Below are 17,721 nucleotides of genomic sequence, written 5' to 3' on the forward strand. Positions count from 1 at the left end.
AATTTAACCCAACAATTTCTCCCTTTTTAATGAAGAAATTGCAAACTTGCATACATATAACACGACATGCATTCATCCAATAAATAAACAAACAGACAGCATGCAAGTAATCATTTCAAAAACATCCATGTTAATCACATATGAGTGTTTTCAGAGGAAACACTCAAAACGTTGTTCAATGTAACCATGATAAGTTTACCAAAAACATACTAAAAACATTCAAAATAGATACAAAAAGGCGTTTAATCATTAGTCTTCTTCTTCTTCTTCTTCCTGGTCATAACTTCTGGACGGGATAGACTTCAACCTAAGATGCCTTAAAGACAGTAGTTAGAGGGGAGTTGGAGTCTTCACTTTTCGCTTCTTAGACTCGAGCGTTTCCACCCTTTGAATATAATCTACCATTTTCTGGTAGTTCAGGATCTTAGAAGTGAGAGGGAAACTCTTACCAGGTTCATTCAGACGATGACAGAGAAAAGAACTGAGAGGACCGTCAAAGCCGAAGATCTTCTTTCTAGCTACAACCATTCTGACAAGATTCCCGAAGAGGAAGCTTGTCCAGTTTATAGGAACACCCTTGGTGATAGCCACCATTATCTGAAAGACCTTCGTACAATACTTGTAGGAGGTTTCCTTAGACAAAAGGGATTTAGAAATGATATCACTAAGAAGAGCATATTCAACCTTCAGAAGGTTTTTCTTTCCATGAATATCTACTTCAGGGGAATCGGAGAAGACTTTTATCATCGAAATCATGAGGTTAGGTGAGTGGAAGAGAAATCATCAATACCTTCTGTTGGGAGATGGAAAAACTCACCAAAAGATTCTTCTGTGAGCCATACCATCTGACCCATTACAGCGCCAACAATAACATTATCTTGATAGAAGCTAGCGGTTTGGAAGAATTCGTTGACAAGCTGTTCATGATAGGTTTCATGAGGGGTGAGGAATCTTCTCAGCCCTGAAGCTTTCAGAGAATCGAACATCCTTTGCATGCCCAGAGATTCAAGAGTGGAAACAGATTGAAAGTCCACCTGAATCGATTTTGGTCGGAAGGGCAGCATTTTGATTTGATGAACAAGGGATTGAGAGATTCAAAGGATTCGATTTCTAAAGAGAGAAAGAGAGATTTCAAGGATCTTCTAACCTTTTAGAGAGAATAAACCTATTAATACTGGGGTTTTAATCATGAAGAAGAAAACTAATGATTAATCCTACCGTCATGAATTTCAAAAGACAGTTCCCAATAAACAACATTTAATGTTAGCATGAAATAGAACGTCTAATACTAAATGTACAAGCAAAAGATGTCAGAAATATTAGTCATTTCTTGCATATTGAGAGACACGTGTATTCAATTCTTTTGAGGAATGACTGATTTATTTTTTGGCGGGAAAGATAACTCAAACAGACATCATTAAAGGATAGCTGTCCCAAATGCCAAAAGATGAAGAGTCTAATTACACCAGTAGTTAGACGTTTTTATTCTCTTTTTCACATTTTCAACTTCTTTTTGAAAATCAGTCTATTAGACGTGTGCGTCTAATTATGCTATAACAGCGCGTGAGACACGCGTGTCTGATTAGAAGTGAGCATCCTCTTGCTCATGACGTAAAAACGTCTAACGTCTATTAGACGTGTCCGTCTAATAGATGCATTCGTCTAATCAAGTAGGTTAAAATAACCAAGACAATGATTTTCATATAATGATGAAACTGCTAAGGGAGATGTTCGTCTAAGTAGCTGTGTTTCTCAGACTCTGAATCCTTAGGATAAGTTAAGACCTCCGTCTTTCATATCTGTTCAGATTCGTTTTGAACAATACGTTCCTCCTAAATTTATGCACATAATTGCGTCAATCAAGATCAACAAGACCTAGCATGTTTCTAAAATGAGAAAACTTAGCTTCTGGAAGGGGTTTCGTGAAAATGTCTGCAGTTTGTTGATCTGTAGGAACATGTTCAAGACAGATTTGCTTCTGATTGACGTGTTCTCGGATGAAATGATGTCTGATTTCAATATGCTTTGTCCGAGAATGCATAACAGGATTATAGGATATTGTGATGGCATTTGTGTTGTCGCAGAAAATTGGAGATTCATCAGCCTCAATCCCATAGTCTCTGAGCTGTTGTTGAATCCACAAAACTTGAGAGCAGCAACTACCAGCTGCAAGATACTCTACTTCAGCTATAGAAGTTTCCACAGAAGTCTGCTTCTTGCTGAACCATGTGATTAGACGATCTCCAAGGAACTGGCAAGTTCCACTTGTGCTTTTTCTATCAATTTGCATCCTGCATAATCTGCATCTGAGAAACTAATTAAATTGAAACTGGAATCCTCGGATACCACAGTCCCACATTTTGAGTTCCTTTCAAGTATTTAAGAATACGTTTAGCAGCAGTAAAATGAGAGAGTTTAGGATCAGCCTGAAATCTACCACAGACACCAACAATAAATCTAATGTCTGGTCTGCTAGCTGTTACATATAGTAAGGAACCGATGAGTCCTCTATATGCTGTAATATCTACACTTTGGCCACCTTCATCTTTGTCCAATTTGACTGAGGAGCTCATAGGAGTAGCTGCTGCAGAACAATTCTCCAAACCAAATTTCTTTAGCATTTCTTTGGTGTATTTGGCCTGGTTGATGAGAGTTCCGTTTTCTAGCTGACGGATTTGAAGCCCAAGGAAGAATGTAAGTTCTCCCATCATGCTCATTTCAAACCTATCCTGCATCAGCTTGGCAAATTTCTCACACAGTTTGGGGTTAGTTGACCCAAAGATAATGTCATCAACATATATTTAAACAAGTAATATATGGGAATCTTTAGCAAATCTAAACAGGGTTTTATCCACTGTTCCAACCACAAAATCATGATCAAATAAGAAATTTGTTAAGGTGTCATACCAATCACTAGGAGCTTGTTTTAGACCATACAATGCTTTGTTAAGCCTATAAACATGATTAGGTAAAACATGATCTACGAAACCAGGGGGTTGCTCAACATATACTTCTTCACTTAATTTTCCATTTTAAAATGTACTTTTCACATCCATTTGAAAAACTTTAAAATTCTTAAATGATGCATATGCTAGGAAGATTTTGATTGCTTATAGTCTTACAACCGGTGCAAAAGACTCATCAAAATCAATACCTTCCACCTGTCTGTATCCTTGAGCAACTAAACGAGCTTTGTTTCTAATGACTAAGACATCTTCACTAAGCTTGTTTCTAAAGACCCATCTTGTTTCTATAACTGACTTATCAGTTGGTCTAGGAGTAAGATACCACACTTTATTTCTATCAAATTGGTTTAACTCCTCTTGCATAGCATTGATCCAATCTGGATCAACTATAGCTTCACCAATTTTCTTTGGTTCAATTTGAGAAATAAATGCAGAATTGGCCATTTCATCCATCAACTGACGTTAGATATAAATGGAATCCGGTCTTAAAAATTTCGGTTTAATTGTTAAATGCTAAATCTCTAACCGGGCATACTCTTAGGGAGAAGCTACCGCTCCTCTCATCTCAAACCGAACAATTCAAAAACAACAGTTATTTTAAAACAAAGCCTACACCTAAATGACTTTCAAAGAATCTTGACCGGTCAACATAGGCAAGTCAATCTACGTTACACCTTTCCAAAAAACCCCTTGAAAAAGGAATATTTTGTCCAAATCTCAAGAAGCATTCACTTTGGGAATATTGACAAGACTTTTCATAACTGAAAAATCCTCTCAATAAATGAAGACAATAAATGCTTTTGAAACCATTCACCTATTTAAAGACCCCTTCATCACAAACAAAACATCACAACATCTTCTTTTTTGCACTCTAGACAAAGAACCTCTTTCTCTCAAAAGTCTCAAGATGAACTCAAACCTTGATCATCGACTTTGATTCCACTTTATCCTCTAGAACAAAAGGAATCATTTTTGAACCTCTTGTTGACTCCGGTCTGCGGAAGTTCTTAGAGGGATCCGACTCTATTCTGGATTCAGAAGTAATCGAAATCTTCAATCACGCCGCTGTAAGGGAAGATAGAAGAATTATTGTTTTTATGCAACACATACCCCTCCTGATCACTGAATAATGTTTTTGAAAACACGCAAAAGCATTTAAGGCAGAAGTTGGTTGCTATCACCAAGTCCTAAAATGTTTCTAAAGAAAGAGAACTTAGCTCCAGGTAATGTCTTTGTGAAGATGTCGGATACTTGCTGATCGGTCAAGACGTATTCCATCCGGATGTGCTTCTGCTGCACATTCTTCCGGATGAAATGATGCCTGATGTCGATATGTTTTGTTCTTGAGTGCAACACTAGATTATATGTAATAGCTATCGCGTTGGTGTTGTCACAGAAGATCGGAGATTCTTCAACAATTATTCTGAAATCCATCAGTTGCTATTAGATCTTGAGGAGTTGATCACAGCAGCTTCCGACTGCAAGATACTCTGCTTCTACGGTTGAAGTAGAAACCGAAGTTTGTTTCTTGCTGTATAAGGAACAAGTCGGTCACCCAGGAACTAGCATGTATTGTTGGTACTCTTTCGGTCTATTTTGCAACCTGCGTAATCTGCGTTAGAATAGCTGGTTAGGTTGAAACTGGAATCCTTTGGATACCACAGTCCCACATCTTGAGTACCCTTTAAGTATTTTAATATTCTTTTGGCAGCGGTGTAATGAGATTGCTCATGATTGGCCTGAAATCTTCCGCATACTCCGACCGCAAAAAAATGTTCGGTTGACTAGCTATCAGGTATAATAATGAACCGATAATTCCACGGTAAGCCGTAATGTCTACTCCTTCACCGTCCTCATCTTTGTCTAACTTAACGGATGAACTCATTGGAGTGGGAGCTGAAGAGAAGTTGTCCATTCCAAATTTTTTTAGTAGTTCAGTTGTATATTTAGATTGGTTGATGAATGTTCCTCCCTCGATCTGTCGAACCTGGAGACCTAGTAAGAAACTCAACTCCCCCATCATACTCATTTCAAATTTGTCGGTCATCATTTTCGAAAACTTGTCACATAACTTAGAGTCAGTTGAACCGAAAATTATGTCATCCACGTAAATTTGAACAATTAAGATATGTCCCTTTTTCACAAATTTAAATAAGATTTTATCTACTGAATCTATGGTAAAATCATGATTGAACAAGAATTTTGTAAGTGTCATACTCAGCTCTAAGAGCTTGTTTTAAACCGTAAAGGGCTTTATCTGTCCGATACACATGGCTAATTAACTCTGGATTTTTAAAACTAGGAGGTTGTTCAACATAAACCTCTTCACTTAACTCACCATTTAAAAATGCACTTTTAACATTCATTTGAAAAAACATTGAAATTTTTGAAAGCCGCAAAGGCAAGAAAAGTTCTAATAGCTTCAAGTCTGGCCACAAGAGCAAATGTTTCTTCAAAATTAATGCATTTTTCCTGTTTATATCCTTGGGCCACTAATCTGGCCTTGTTTCTCGTAACCAAACAGTTTTCATAGAGTTTATTTCTTAACACCCATCTTGTTCCTATAACCGATTAATGTTTCGGTCTTAGAACTAGATGCCAGACTTTATTCCTCTCAAACTGATTCAGTTCTTCTTGCATTACTAAGATCTAGTCGGCATCTAACAATGCTTCATCCACCTTTTTTGGCTTAATTTGTGATATGAATGCCAAATTTTTATATTCTTCCATAAATTGATGCCTAGTTCGGGTGGGTGATGAAGGGTTACCTATTATAAGCTCAGGAGGATGATCTTTATTCCTTTTATGGTTCGGTCCGATAATATCTCCCAAGCGACTTGTTATCTTTTCAAGGTTAGACATATCGGTAGGCTGAACAGGGTCAAACCGAGCGATTTACTTAGTAGACACTGAGGTGTCAACTTCCTACTGTGAAGTAGCTTGCTCCGGCTGCATTTCAGCATTAACCGCTTGGTCAAAGACAAACCTTCTAAAAACCGGAACCTCATCTTCATCATCAAATTGAATATTTAAAATTTCCAACTAATTATGTAGATCAAAAGGTGCTGCAGTATTACTTTCAACTTATTCATCAAAGACAACATGCGAAGACTCTTCAACAGTTAAAGTCCTAGTATTGTATACAATATATGCCTTACTAACTGTTGAATAACCCAACATTATACCGACATCGGATTTAAAATCAAAAGCGGTCAAATAATGTTTCTCGTTGATGTGAATATAGCATTTATAGCCAAAGATCCTAAGATACCGGATGTTAGGGACTCTTTCATAGTATACTTCAAAAGGTGTTTTATTTAGCCTTTTGTTGATTATGGATTGGTTTTGTGTATGACATGCAGTATGGATAGCTTCGGCCCAAAATTTTGAACAATACCCGAATCGGCTATCATGGATTTTGCAGCTTCCTTGAGAGTTCGGTTTCTTCTCTCGGCCAGTCCGTTTTATTGAAGAGTTATAGCACTAAACAACTCGTGCCTAATACCGGAAACCTCAAGAAATGCAGTTAATGTACTATTTGTAAATTCAATTTCTCTATCACTTCTAATTTTATTTATGCGTGTTGATTTCTCATTTTGCAATCTTCTAAGCAGTTTAATCAAGTTTGGAGTAGCTTCATTTTTAGAAACCAAAAATATCACCCAAGTGAATCTAGAGTAATCATCAATAACAACCATAGTATAATGCATACCACCTAGGCTTGTGACCCTAACCCGTCCAAATAAATCCATGTAAAGCAATTCTAAACATCAGTCTGATTGATAATTCCCTTTACTTTTAAAAGTTGACTTTATTTGTTCCCCATTTGATATGCAGAACATACTTTATCTTTTGAAAACTTCATGTTAGTCATCCCTTGAACTAACTCTTTGGTACAAATAACATTAATGTTTTTGAATTTCAAGTGATTTAACTGTTTATGCCTAAGCCAGTTCAAATCATTCTTAGCTACCATCTATCATGCAAAGCGGGTTTTCAATTTTAGTTTTCCAATCCACTTTGTAAATGTTTTCTAACCTATTTCTAGTGAATAGAACGCTACCCTAAGAGTTCTTAACTAAGCATGCATGTTTGTGAAATTCAACCGTATATCCTACATCGCACATTTGACTAATACTTAGCAAGTTAAAATGAGAGTTTTCAACAAGAAGTACATTATTTATAGTTAAGTTGCCATGGACAATCTTACCCTTGCCCACAGCTCTACCCTTAGAGTTATCACCGAAAATGATCATTGCACTGACTTCCTGACCAATATCAGTTAACAGTCTACTGTTTCCAGTCATGTGTCTGGAACAACCGCTTTCCAGATACCATTCCGAGTTCCTTAGCCGCTTGTTCTTCTTAATTTGCAAAAAAATAAATATTTACACCTATTTGGTACCCACATTTACTTGGGTCCGTGGTTGATTAGTCCCCAAACTTTAATTAGTCGGATGACTTTCCCAGTAGTAGTTTTAATAATTTCACTATTACCTGGCTTAACATCTCTTTGTCTTCCAGTAAATACCTCATTGTGCCGTGGTGATGAACTTTTATTTGTTCTATATGAATGTTTAATAGTTTCTTTTCTCACCAAACAGTTGGCTTTCCTTCTCTCAGGATGAAGTCATTTAGCTGTGTCGGTTGGACTTACATATTTTATGTCTTTAGCCTATTGTGAGTCATGATCTGCCTCAATATCAGTTGAACTACTCTTAACAAAGCTTATGAAAAGAAGCTTGTTTTTGTTGGGATTCAACTCTTTGGAATATTTCGGTTAGCTGATTTATCGCCTTTGTATCCAAGGCCAAACTTCACTAGACTTCTTCGCATTTGGGATGTCTTTGGTAGGTTGACATCTGGTTTACAACTTCACTGGACTTCTTCCAAGCATCCATGACATACTTAGATCTTTCATTTTCTTCATTTAACGATTGAACTGTCTCCTTGAGCTTCTCATTCTCATAGGATAGTTCAATTGGTTCATCGGTATTGATTCCACTCGATTCAGCGGTTTGGAAGTTACTCGGTTGATTGGCATGGACATTCATATAGGTTGGTACAAGAGTAGATAGGTTCTTGAACTCAATAACCATGTCATTGAGTGTAATGACCAAATCTCCTTTAATAAACTCTTTGCAAGAGAAATCAAATACCTCTTCTTCTTTAGCCATAAGGCAAGGAAATCTTTCATCATCGATTTCCGAGTCGGTATAAGCCCACAAGCTCCCACCATCGTCGGCTATCAATGTCTTCTGAACATTCTTGCTTTAACCGGATTGCTGATGTTCACCCCTCTGGTTGTTGTCAGCCGGTCTTCGATCATCCGGTCTTCGGTCATCCCTTCTTGGTCTTCTACACTCCGACCAGTAGTGACCTATAGCATTACAATTAAAACATCTAACATTAGATTTATCACCGTAGTTGTAGTTGTAGTTGTAGTTGTTTGATGGTTGACTATTCTTTATGAATTTTCCAAATCGGTCTCAAGAATTTTGCTTGTCACCTCGGTTTCCGTAACCCGATTGACAGCATCCACAACGTCATTAATTATATTCGAAGTTCTCTGTTGGACTTCTTCAACTGCATCCCCAACGAGTTGGATGGGGGAGTTCCTAGTTTAAAGGAATATGAGTTGGATTGGAATGACTTACCTCGTGAATGGAGGCTTCCTTAGATATTTGTTGGCCGACTATGATGGCTGATGATTAGGTAGGATCTTCTGGGTTATGAGCGGGTTCGACTCGAATAGGGATCTCCTCATCCAGAATAGAGTTAGGAGAGGCCGTGTGGTTGGCCGAGTTCGATGGACTTGCAGATGGAATTCTTTCAGAATCGTTGGACTAACTAACCGCTCTATCATCTGTCGGCTTTTTGCCTTTCGTAACCGTTTTCTTTATTTCCTTGACCTTAGGCTTCTTAGCCTTTGGTTCGGTGTCCTTTACCTTAGGCTTACTTTGGTTCTCGACTCTCATCAGGCTCTTTTCACTGTTATAAGAGTTTACTATTTTGGTAGTAGGGAGAGGAACACCTGGTTTAGTTGGGATCTGAAGATGCTGCAGAATCTTGCCAATCTACAAAGCACACCCCAAAGACCGATTTTTTGTTCCGGCTACCATTGCACAAAGATTTTCAAAAAGCACGACGGCCTTGTCGATGTTATCACCTCGAATGATACTGGACATTATTTTCAACTTATGCTGAGTCAGGTTATCGAAATTACCTCCTTTCCCTTGAAGAGACTTGGAGATAACATTACAGAGCCATCAGAATTCGAACTATAGCTTGCTCTTCTTCCATGTGTATTCCACTAGGTCATCCGAGTTTGATATCACCTTCCGAACCTCCACCGCTTCGGCTTCCGGTAGACTTGTCAGAAAATCGCGCCCTTTCGAAGGTAGACTAAGGGTTCAGCAAATATTTTTTCCGGATGGAAGGTCTTACCGCACACCGTCGAAGAGATCACCCTCTTCTTTAGACTGGCGTGTTTCAAAAACTCTGCAACTTCTTCTTGATAGAGGATGAATGGTTCGTTCAAGAAGGTTTCCATCCCAGAATCCTTCAAAGCATCCATCATATTTCTGAATTCTGTAGTTCGATTCTCGTGATTCTTCTTCAAGTCGACCTGCAAGATGTGAACGAATAGTGCACTATCACGTCCCATTTTGATTAGTGAAAATCTTAAAGAAAGATTGAGAGGATTTGAGATCAAGGACAAGAAGAACAGGTTAAGGAAGAGAGAGTATGTGTAAATAAATAATGAGCCATCATCCCTTTATATAGGAAATGGTTTGTGACTGTTTCGTGACCGAACCCTCACGTCTTTATAGAAAATGCCGCCAAAATTTCCCTCCAAAAGTTACTACGGTAACTTTTTGGCGGTAAATTATGGGCTGTAAATACGAGCGATAAACCGAGGGCGGTAAACCATCGGCGGTTTAGTATTTTGGCGGTTAGTCTGAAATTGTAGTGAGTCGGATTATTTTAGTTGCACAGAATTTTGATATGTAACCGAATTTTGGGTTTAACCGAAACTTTGGAATGTTGATCGAATTTTGGAGTTAACCGAAATTTTGAAGTTGCACAAAGTGGTTTAGCCGGAATATTTCAAGGTCAACTAAATTTAAAAAAGGTGATTTAAATTGAAACATGCATTTTATGGATAGAGCAATCGGTCGTACAACAAAAAGACTGAATTGTTCATAGAATACAAATACAAGGATAAGGGCTTAGTTCCAATTGTCCATTCTCTCAATCCATTTTTCCACGGTTGCACCGGTCCTATATTAAATTCTCCTAATCCAGCTTTCCAGCGAGTTATCGGTTAGAATGTTAGTCCGGCTAATCGGGATTCCCGGTCCAAGATTAGGAATGATGGAGCGAATGTATTGGCTGATCTGAGGAGCAAAGTCAATCCTTCTTCTACAGGCTGTAATGAACGACTTTAGGTTATCGAAGATGAGAGAGGCCCATTTGATGGGCATGGATTGTGTTATTGCAATTGTGATTTCAAACACATGTAGAGTGTAGTGATAGTTCGGCATGTGTCCCAGGATGGACCACTGAATGATATCCAGGTTCGGTCGTGACATTCGAATGGATGGTCGGTGCTAGAGAATATGTAGAGGTAACGCTCATTTGTCTAGGTGATGGGGGATGGAAAGCCCGAAAACCCTTTGGATGGAAAATCGAAGAACTCTGCGAGTGAGTCTTCAATGAGTCGATATAAGTCACAGTCTATGTAGATGGTGATACTTCTATCATCTCTTACCTCAGCATTGTTGAAAAATTCGGTAACTTCCTCTTCGAGGATGCTATCTGATCCTTCAAGAAATTTCCTAAACCCAGATTCAACTAACGGGTAGAAGAGGACATCTTTTGCTCTTGAATCTAGGACTGATACAAAGTCGATAACTATTGGAATTTTTTATGATGAAATGATGAATGGATTATTTATGCGTCTAATTGTTTTTGATGCAGGTGTATTTAAAAACAATTTCATTAGACTTGGTTCTAATAAGGTTCATTAGACCGATTTGCATTAGATGCACAAAGTTAGACTTGCAGTCTAACTAGCGAAGTTAGACGTGTAGTCTAATTAAGCGGAGTTAGACATGCAGTCTAACTAGAGGAATTAGACGTGCAGTCTAACTCATGGAGTTAGACGTGCAGTCTAATAGACTGGAGGAATTAGACGTGTAGTCTAACTCGTGGAGTTAGACGTGCAGTCTAATAGATTCGTAATTAGACGTGCAGTTTAACTCGTGGAGTTAGACGTGCAGTCTAAAAGATTCGTAATTAGACGTGTAGTCTAACTCATGGAGTTAGACGTACAGTGTAATGAATTCGTAATTAGACGTGCAGTCTAACTCGTGGAGTTAGACGTGCAGTCTAATGGACTCGTAATTAGACGTGCAGTCTAACTCTTGAAGTTAGACGTGCAGTCTAATGAATCCATAATTAGACGTGCAGTCTAACTCGTGGATTTAATGAGAATATTGATAAAGCCGATCTTATCATCTAGTTTTAGGGAAAATAGCAAAAAGTTGTGATTTTGATTTGGGATGGGTTGGTTCCTTAAATAGGGGAGAAGTTACAAAGCATTTAATGAGAATATTTCAAAATATTCGACCGTTACGTGTTGTCAATATTTTTATATTGAATGTTCTTTGAAGATATGTTACATTTTCAAGAGAATATCTTTGAGAAGGTACAAGGTAGACTATCCTTAACAGGTTAAAATGCAGATTTTCAACAAGAAGTACATTGCTTATAGTTAAATTGCCATGGATAATCTTACCCTTTCCCATGGATCTACCTATAGAGTTATCACCGAAAGTGATCATTGCACCGGATTCCTGTATGATATCGGTTAGTAGTCCAATGTTTTCGGTCATGTGTCTGGAACAGCCGCTGTCCATATACCATTCTGAGTTCCCTAGCCGCTTGTTCTTCTGAATCTGCTAAAAATAAATATTTACACCTATTTGGTACCCACTTTTACTTGGGTCTGTGGTTGATTAGTCCCTTGGGAATCCAAACATTAATCAGTCGGATGACTTTCCTAGTAGTAGTGTTAATTATTTCACCATTACCTGGCTTGACATCTCTCTGTTTTCCAGTTGGTGTTTCATTGTATCGTCGTGTTGGTGAGTATTGATTTGTTCTGTATGAGCGTCTATCGGTTTCGTTTCTTACCGGCCGATTGACTTTGCTTTTCTCAGAATGAAGCCATTTAACTGTGTCGGTTGGACTTACATACTTAATTTCCTTAGTTAGTGGTATGTCATGATCTACCTCGGTATCGGTTAAACTGCTCTTAACGAAGCTTATGAACATAAACTTATTCTTATTGAGGTTCAACTCTTTGGAATGTGTCCGGTTAGCCGATTTAGGTCTTGGTTCTACTTGATTCACCGATTTGGAAGTTACTCGGTTGATCATTATGGACGTTCAGCCGGATTGATACAAGGGAAGATAAGTTCTTGAACTCAATGATCATGTCATTAAGAGTGGTGACCAAATCTTCCTTGGTAAATTCTTCAAAAGAGAAGTCAAATACCTCTTCCTCCTTGTCCATGAGACAAGGAAATTCGTTGTCATCGTTCTACGTATTAGAATAAGCCTAGTAGCTCCCACCGTCATCGGCTAGTAGTGCCTTCTGAATTTCTTTGCCTTCACCGGATTGTTGATATTCACCTCTCTGATTGTAGTCAGCCGGTCTACGATCATCTGGCTCTCGGTCGTCTCTCCTTGGTCTTCTGCACTCCGACCTGTAATGACCTAAAGCGTTACAATTATAACATCTAACGTTAGATTTTATCATTGTAGTTGTAGTTGTTGTTGTTTGATGGTTGACTATTCTTTATGAATCTTTCGATTTTTTTTGTAAGCATGGTCATCGCATCCTCGATAAACTGTTCACCAGTTTTGATTGGTGTCGGAACAATTTGACTCCACTAATGTCACCAGGGCTTTGGTTGTGGTTGACGTTGAGGATTCGTCCTCGATTTGAGACCTCATCTCAAACTCGTATGCTTTCAGATCCTCAAACACATCATGCAGTTTCATTTGCCCGAGATTGCTTGATTCTCGCATCACCATGGTCTTTATGTCCCATGCACTTGATAAAGATCTCAATGCCTTAACAATGATTTCCTTGTTAACGTATCTCTTTCCAAGTGTATACAACTCGTTTACCACAATGGTGAACCGATCACTAAATTCCTTCATGTTTTCTCCTGGCTTCATTCTGATATTCTCGTACTTCTGAGTTGCAATTATTATCTTATTTTCCTTAGTCTTTTCGTTTCCCTCATGGAGCTGAATAGTTGTTTCCTAGGCTTCATTTGCATTCTGGCAATCTCTGACTTTGCCGAAAATGATGCTATTAGAGATTTGAAAATATGTCTCATCCAATGGTTGTCCAAGTTGTTTCTTCTCCTGTCTTCAGCCGTCCATGCTTCTTTCTCCTTCCCAATCTTTATTGGACCTCCTTTCAGGATGGTGCTCATTTCATCATCCATTGTAATGAGATTTAGATACATCTAAACGTTCCAGTCGACAAACGCCTCACTGTTTAGCATAGGGGGGCTCTCATTGTGAGTCAAGTTTGCCAGCTTTTTCGGTTATTGAGTGTTAAGAACCTCGCTCTAATATCACTTTTTAGGATCGGGCTCGCCGATAGAGGACCGGGGTCCGGCTAAAGGGGATCGCTTACACACACAACACACACCAATTGGCATTAATCCAGTTAAAGATTAGAACCGATCTTAAAACTACACAGGTTGTCACAAACTCTTGAACCGAGTTCAAGTGCAGAAATGTATGTTTCAACCTGAAGCAACACTCACAGTTTGTTTAAAGAAGGTAGTAGAAAGATGTCGGTTGGAATGAGATAAAAGTCGGTTCGGTTGGTAAAGTAATTATTCGGTTCGGTTGGAATAGATAGTGATTCAATTTGGTTGATAGTGTAACCGAAAATAATGAAGAACACAAGAAATAATTTATGGATGTTCGAGATGAAACTCCTACGTGATCCCTTCTTCCCAAACTGTGAGAAGGATATTAAGTAGGAATATTCAACAATACAACACACAATTCGATTGAGTCTTATTTACTACTCGTCGTTCACTTTACAGAACTCGCACAGTGATGTAATACACTTTACAAGGAAAGTAAATACTTATATCAAGAGAGCTATGTGAATCCCATATGTTTCTTAAATACTTTGGCTTGCTTTTATATGGGAAATATGACAACGGTCATATTTCTCTCTCTTAAGTTGATTGGTCACAGGGATCCGTGCCATTCCAGATTAGGTGACGTGCACGCTTTGTCTTTGTACACATGGCAACGGTGCATTAGGCGGCCGCCTGTTCTTTGGAGGTTGCTTGTGGAATTAGGTAACATCAATAATCATTAGCTTGCCGCATGCCCTATTTCCGAGCCTTCTTCTGCATATTCCCAAGGAATATTTCTTTATATCATCACGTCACCTTCAAGGTATTCATAACTTTGAATAATTTTCCCGTTGGTTTTAGGATCATAGAAAGGTTGGACTTAGCCGGACGATATCGGTTTGCGGCTTAATCCGAGCCTAAAGTTAAACTGATCCGGTTTTCTGTGGATGTGGTTGAACCAATTCGGTTTTGCTAAGAGGATAGATCAATTTAGAAATTTTGTTTGGCCGGTCTGGTTGAGGATATTTGTCTACACGTATAGTTGAAATTTGATTAAGTCCTTTGGATAGTTAATTTAATTTAGCATATAAACTCTTGCACATACTATTTTCTATCATCTTCCAAGTTCAAGAGAGAAAGAATCAAAATTGTCTAGCTGAGTGAATATTGTTCTTAATATTATAAGTTGAATAAAGGTTGTTCTATTTAATAGAGTGTTTAGCTAGATCAGTAAACTGTATTTAATTCAAAAAGTTTAGTGAATCCTTCCGATTGTGGAAGAAGGGGTGACATAGGAGAGTTTTCTATGAACATCCATAAACAATCTATTGCGTTCTTTACTTTCAATCTTTCATCTTTCATCGGTTCAAAACTTCAAATCCGACGAACACTTTCACCCTTGAAACCGTTTCAAGAGTTCGAATGATTTGCGAAGAATAGAAATAGATTTTAAATTCTAATAGAGTTAAAATCGAATTGTTTATCATGAGTTATAATTAATAGTCAGACCCTTGTCTCTATTGGTACCACTGATCATATCAATTGGTATCAGAGCCCTATTTTCTATTCTCAAGCCTATAAAGAACCTGAATCATGTTGAAAGATGTTAGCTCCTCCAAGATTCCCATGTTTTTGAAAGAAAACTACATCGTGTGGAAGAAGAGATTCCGTGCCCATCTTGCTACCTTGCACGATGACATGTGGAGTGTTGTCACCGAAGGACCTATCAAGATCGAGAAAGATAAATTGGAATGGACAAGTGAAGATAAGAGGAAGAACAACCTCGACAACATGGTCATGGACATTTTGTATAGATCCCTTGACGACAGCATGTTCAACTACATCATATCTTGCGAGTCTGCCAAAGAAATTTGGGACAGACTCACTCAACTCTGTGAAGGCAACGCGCAAACCAAAGAGAACAAGATTACGGTTTCCACCCAGTAGTTTGACAACTTTAAGATGCGTCCTAGAGAGACGATGACTGAGTTTGATACAAGATTCAGTCAGATTGTCACCACTCTATCTATTCTGGGCAAGACCTACAGCAATAGAGAGATTTCTATAAAGGTCATGCGAGCATTGCTAAGGGAATGGGACATCAAGACTATGTAGATGAGGGAGACCAAAGACCTCAATAAGATGGAGCTCTTCGACTTTCTTGCCGATTTGAAAGCATATCAGTTCGAGTTGAACTCTAGGAAAAAATAGGAGCACCCCACATCTGTCATCATAACCAAAGCTTTGGTTAGTGCCATGGAGTCACCAGTTGCCACCGAAGAAAAGACGTCTACTCAGCAGCTCAGCAGCGACGCAATGGCTCTCTTCGTGAAGAAATTCGGGAAATACATGAAGAAGAGCAAACCTAACTCAAGCTCTTAAAATACCAATGATGAGAAAGCTAAATCTAAGGCTAACGTTAAGTGTTTTAACTGTGATATTTTAGGTCATTACAAGTCGGAGTGCAGGAAGCCAAAGCGTAATGAGAAGAAGAAATACAATGAAGAAAAGCTGAAGGCCCTCATGGCGGCTGATAGCAAGGTCAAGTGGATGCAAAACGACTCAGATTATTCATCATCCAGCCATATGTGATAATGAAGAGTTTGCTTGCTTCATGGCAAGAGAAGAGGAAGATTAAGAGGAATATGAGGTATCTGATTTCTCTTTTGAAAACTTTTCACGGGATGAATTAGCGGCTGCACTAAATGACATGGTCTCGGAGTATAAAAAGTTATTAGAATTTTAAAACGAAATAAGTTCAAAATCTGAAAATGACGAACCAACTTTTTCTCAAAACTCCGAGCTAAAAGTTTTTGAAAACATGAATGAGCTATCATCTGAAAATGAGACGCTCAAGGAAAAGATTCAAACTATTTCTTTTAAAAACTAACGTTTAACCTAAATTGTCAGTTCTTGGACAAGGTCTGGAGAAGCTGTCAAATATCATATTAGTCTGTTGAGGCCTGCTGGATGCAAATCTAGTATAGGATTTGATAGCAATGACTCAGACAAGTCCTATAAGAAATTAAACTCAGCGACTAACAAGCTTAAGCCAATAAGCTTTGTCAAAGGGAGTTTAACTAATATTGGAACTAATATAAGTTGTGGTGATATAACTTTAAAGGATGAGATAACTTATATTCTGCCAACTGTTAGCTTCTTAAATCTAGGTTAGAAGCAGCCAACAAATCTGGCATATCAAAACTTGACAAGAAGTCAAGGAGTTTTAAACAAAAACCATCCTCTAAAGTTAAGGGATCATCGACTAGCAAAAAGACATGTTCTAAGCATAAATCATATTCACTTATCACTACACAAAATAGTAAATCCATCAACATAACTCAAATATAGATCTCTAAGAGACTGATTGATCGAGGACCCAAGTGAATGTGTGTACCAAAATATGTAAATACATTTCTGTGTAGGTGATACAAGGTAGCTACATGGAGGAAAAGTAGAGCTCACTCTTTTGAGATAATGCTCCAGAAAATTAACAAGTGGCACATTTTCCATTTACAAAGACTAAATGTTTCTTCCTCAAAAATATTTTTGGTCTCAAATACTTCAAAACATTTATTTATTCATTTAGTAAATATGCATAAATTGAGGGGGAAATTTAATGTTTAATTTGTTTAAAAAGATGAACACAGACGAAAGATTTAATCGGTCTATTAGACGGGGACGTCTAACAGAAAAGCATGTACATAGACATTCATCTACTTATACAGTTTTTGCTTATAAGGTGAAATGTCTTGGTTTAAAACCTATGTGGTTAGACGTCGAAGTCTAATAGATACACGTCTAATATGTGATGTCCATGCATAATTAGACATGTAAGTCTAATAGACGTTTAGACTTCTATAAGACAGGTGTGAATAAACACATGCGTCTAATAGACTCATGCGTATAATAGACGTCTATTCTACCTAGATTCCAAAATGTAGAATCAAAGGACACGTCTAACTACGTGTGTAGTTAGACACTTCAACTTCGGACAAATTGAGGATATCTATCTTCACGCGCGGTCATCTATTTTTCCTACTCAAATACTAAACTAGTTATTTATTAAT

The sequence above is a fragment of the Impatiens glandulifera genome, chromosome 1 (genome assembly GCF_907164915.1).
Source record: "Impatiens glandulifera chromosome 1, dImpGla2.1, whole genome shotgun sequence".
In the NCBI taxonomy this organism is placed as follows: Eukaryota; Viridiplantae; Streptophyta; class Magnoliopsida; order Ericales; family Balsaminaceae; genus Impatiens; species Impatiens glandulifera.